Below are 5,289 nucleotides of genomic sequence, written 5' to 3' on the forward strand. Positions count from 1 at the left end.
CTTTTTGGCCAATGGTCTCTGTGTATATGGGTTTCCTCCTGAATAGAGGATGTTGGTATAAGGCTACATTCACACTAGTGTTTTTGCTGGATCCGGCAGGGTTCAGCAAAAACACTTCCGTTACTGATAATACAACCATCTGCATCCGTTCAGAACGGATCGGGTTGTATCATCTGTAACATACCCAAGAAGGATCCGTCATTAATTCCATTGAAAGTCATTTAGGATCCGATTTCTATTGTGTCTGATTGTGTCAGAGTTAAACAATCCGTCTCCATTGACTTGCATTGTGGGTCATGACGGATCTGTCTTGCTCCGCATCCCAGGACGGAAAGCAAACCGCAGCATACTGCGGTTTGCTCTCCGGTATGGGAACGCAACCAGACGGAACGGAATGCATTCTATAAGGTCCATAGCTATTCAGGCAAACGGTACTTCGATAATCGGGAGAGGTATTAGGGGACTACGGAAATGTGGCTGGGGGCTAGTTATCTGGTAGGTCGGGCAAGACTTACAAAACTCTTCCACTTCTTTGAATATGCTGGGCCAGTAAAACCACTGTAGAATATGATCCAGAGTTTTCTGCAGCCCCCGGTGACCCTCGAGAATGTGTTGGTGGGCTAGATCTAACACAAGCTTGCGATAAGCCTTGGGGACCACCAACTGTTCAATAGGCTCACCCCGTAGTTGGTTTACCCTATAAAACATATCCTGATGAACCATAAAACGGCAAAACACTGACTGATATTAATACATTTTCCCAGGCGCGGGAGAGGGTTGGGTCTCGACGTTGGACGGTACCAAAATTATCCACGGAGACATTGAGGTCTGCCAATTCAAGATGCGGCGGCAAGTCCTCCACGTCTCCCACCATCACACTTAGCGGGGTTGTCTCCCCCTCTTCCACCAAAGTGGCGGTCACACCTACCGCTGGTCCGTCGGTCTCAGGTTCCCAGGGTTCTGGTCTCCCCCCTGAGCCGGGCCACTCTGCTAGGGTTACCCCTGTCTCATGGGTATCAGTCAATCTCATAGCAGGCCACAGTGCCGGGAAGTATCTCCCTATTATGAGTTCATAATGTAGATTTATGGCGTCAGCCACCTTATGGGTCCATCTACCGGCCACCGTGGTTAGAGACACCAGCACGGTGGGGTAGTCTTTTAAGTCTCCGTGGATGCACATCACCCTGACTTTCCGGCCAGTATACTTAGTGGACCGCACCAGGGTAGCCCTTACTAAGGTCACCAGACTCCCTGAGTCCAGCAGAGCCTCCGCCGGAGTGTCTCCCACTTCCACCTGGCACAAATGATCTAGAGACTCTGGGGTACCTGTTGCACACAGCCTCCTGGCATATAGCGACTGACGGTAGCCATAGTTAGTGTCCATGGGCTCAACCCTATGGGGACAGTCAGCCCTTACATGGCCAGGCTTCTGACACCGCCAGTAGACTATCGGAGCCAGGTCTGCCGTGGGTACATCCCGGGCGGGTTTTATCGGCTCAAATCTCCGGGCCTGGGGTGGAGATTTCCGGGGTTTGCCGACCCGCCTCCCGACAGAACCCTCCTTTAGATTCCTGGTAGCTTCATAGCGTTCCACCAGGTCCACCATCTCAAGGGCGTTGCCAGGAGACATCTGACCGATCTAGTGCTGGAGAGGGTATGGCAAAGCCCTCCAGAACATGTCGGCTAACAGACGATCCACCATAGCAGTGGGACTCAGCACGTCAGGCTGTAGCCATTTTTGCAAGAGGTGAAATAAGTTATAATACTAAGGTCTTGCAGGCTCAGCCGGGTTGAACCCCCACTGATGCACCCGCTGGGAATCGGATGCCAGGAACAGAGAGACGACCTCAGCCCACTAGTCACGGGGTAACTTTTCCCTGATGGCCACTTTCTCATACATTGCCAGGTACGTTTCAGTGTCGTCTGCGGGGGTCATCTTAGGAATCGCGGCACGGACTGCTTTTCGGGCATCACATGTTGTAGCAGCAACTGGTAAGTCTCCTAAAGCTGCTTATTAGCCTCGCATTGCTGCAGGTTTGTCTCTCGCTGCTGCAGATTAGTCTCTATGAGGGCCTTCACAACAGCCTCCATTTTGTCATGGGACACTGGTTGTAATACAGCTAGTTTAAATGTACGACATACAACTGTGCCTGAAAAATGCAGAAACCAAAAATATTGGCGTTCACGCCAGCCTCACTGCTCTTGGCCGCATCCTTCACCAATTGTGGGGTTTCGCTCTGGTAGACAGGATTAGCGGACGCAGTATAGAGGCAACAACAAGTTCTTTGGATCAAACAGTTCAGTGTTTTATTCACACTTTAGGCAAGTGACAAAACATGCAGTCATAAACAAGCAAAAAGTCACCTTGCAGTGTTGGTGGTAATTCACACAATGCGGCAATTCTGCCTCAAAGCGTCCTTGCTGATAGCAACATCAACCTGTTTTCACGCCAAACATGTAGCAAGCCTTCATCCAGACACAAGGCTCCCAGATCCCAACACAGAGACCTAGCTTCTGAGCCCAGCTGCCTATTTAAGGACAGCCAGGTGCTGCCAAAACCTGGACCGGCACTTAAAATCCGGTCTGGTATTTGACCTAACCTGCTGGGAGGAAAATACCTGTTTTCCCAGACCAAATCTCTGATTGTGTCACAGAGACCCTATGACGGATCTCAATACCGGAAAATACACATATATATTAATGCCAAGAATGGCCTAGACCTATCTTGACCCAGGTATAAAGTGTGTAATAAAACTTCACTTTTAATTTGACATAATGATAAAACGGCTGTGAGCCATAACAAACAATTAAAACACTTGGTTTCCGCCCCAAAGAGTTGACTACTTAATTGCTGCCAGGGTGAGGAAGATGTGCCCCATCTCCCATTCACCACAACTATATCTGCAGAGTTTGAACATAGGGGGGCAATGTGTGGATGGACTAATGTAAGCAAACTACCTGTAGTTGCCTGCAAAAACTGATTAAATGGAATAGGTGACTGTGCTCCTACACACAAACGTTCACAGCACAGCACACTTGTCTGACACTACGACAGTAGCTGTCAAGATGCATTCACACACTGCACACACGCTGCTAAGCTCTCCACCTAGCTCAAAAACCTTGTTATATTGAATAAAATGTCCTACACAAGGACTTCTAAGCTAATAAGCAACATTGGAGTGGACAACAATTGTTTAAAACATTCAACTGCCCCCCAACATGTTTCACAAGATCACTGGCTTCTTCAGGGGTTTGGGCAGAATCGAAGAAGGATTTGTCCAGACTGAAGAATTATCACCTATCCTGTGTCTGATTGGTGGTGGGCCAACCGATGGGACATCCACCATCAAGGGGGTCTTGTGTTTAAATAGAGTTGCAGTTGAGCATCCGCACTACCTCTCCATTAAAAACCTATGGGTATGTGGGAGATAGCCGAGCACTGTACACTAAGCTATCTACCCCAGTTCTATAGACTTCGGAGTGGTGCGCATGCTTGACCGCCATTCCATTTAGATGGAGAACAAGGGAAACCCGCTGTCTTGATCGAGGCGCTCCCAACAGTCAGACTGCCACCAACCAAACACCTTTTCCCTTTTCTGTATATATAGGTAATAAGTGGTCATTCTGGCACAACCCCTTTAAGAAATCTATGTATTACATTGACAGCCATTCATCATGTAATACTATATAATGTGACTGGCCATGGCTTCCCCTCCCCAGCTGAGACATCCCTTTTAATATACAAGCCATAACCACCAGCAGCCCATTGACCTTGAATCATATCAATTACATCTCAAGAAAATACACTTCCAGCCAATATGGCTTCTAAGGGTCAGCTGCAGGGCCACCCATAGAGCAGTCCTATATAAGTACCAGTCACAGTGCCCACTATATATCTCCCTGCAGTATTAGTGGTGACACTATGACCCCTCTGGATACCGTGCATTTTTAAGGTCCTGTAGGCGATAGATTACAATATACGGCCGGTATGCCACCCATTGACCGGCACCAGAACCTCACTGGACTGCATGGTGGTACAATGTTGAGTCCCAATGACTGCAGCTCTTATCTTCAGGCGATAGTGGTGTATATAGTTTAGACACTCCATTATATGGCCGGATGGAGAAGACGATTTTCGGGAAAGAAGCGGTCCTTCCCAACAATCGCCTACTGGTCAGTGAAGGAGACACCAGCATTTACATGCAGCGATCCCCTCCACAGTATGGGGAGGAGCGATCACTGATGCCACCACTCGTCCCCATACAGACTCGTTTGCCGGCAGCAGAGGCTGTTTAGATGCCATGATCTGCTGCCAGCAAAGGATGATTTAGGTGTCCACACCAACTAACCTATTACCTGATGAACGAGCTCATTCATCAGGTAATTGGCGGCACCTTTACATAAGCAGATTATCACTAACGAGCGTTCATAAAAACATGGGGCAGTGTAAGGGCTCTTTCACACGAGCATGTCCCTTGCGGGAATCGCGCTCCGTGTGAGAGAGAGATTGTGTGGTCTGGACTATAGAAGCGCACGGCATTATCATGATTGATAATGCTGTGTGACTCTGCCTGACCTTACTTCTACAGAATCATACTGACATAAAGCTGTCAGTATGATTCCGGTACAGAGAGGTCAGGCAGAGGCACACAGCATTATCAATCATTCTGTGGTCCAGACCGCACAGTCTCTCTCTCACATGGAGCGTGATTCCCAGAGAGAGACAGAGAAAACAGAGCCGACAGAATTCAAAATTTGGGAGAGGCAGCAGCACCGGCAAAGCGGGACTGCGGACAGGTAAATGTTTTTTTTTTTTTTTATGGGATGCACATTAGGAACATAGGGGTAGTTTGCTCCTAGACTAAACAAATGATACATTCCTTAAGGTGGACGGCTGCGCATGTGCGGTGCTCCCTCTGGCACATTGCAAGCTCTGTTCTAAGGATAGGTGCAGGACCCAGAGGTTGGACCTGCACCTATTAGACATTGTGAGCATATCCTAGCAATATGCCCCCAATGTCCAAGATGGGACAACCCCTTTACGGGGTGTACTTTACACTTTGTTTCTTATGTTTTGGTCCTTCAAGGCCTTCACAAACCTAAAATGTTTCCTGAAGAACATCCTAAAAAAAATCTACAAGCTGCTTCTTCAATTCTGAGGCCTGTGTTTCAAGTTGCACACTAGGGGCATATAAGGGTTATTCCTAAAAATAAAAATAAATACGTAATTGGGGTAATAATCCTGCATTTTGTTGATCTATTCTCACCTTCTTATGCACCTTACTTAGC

This window comes from Bufo bufo, chromosome 8 (genome assembly GCF_905171765.1).
Source record: "Bufo bufo chromosome 8, aBufBuf1.1, whole genome shotgun sequence".
Classification (NCBI taxonomy): Eukaryota; Metazoa; Chordata; class Amphibia; order Anura; family Bufonidae; genus Bufo; species Bufo bufo.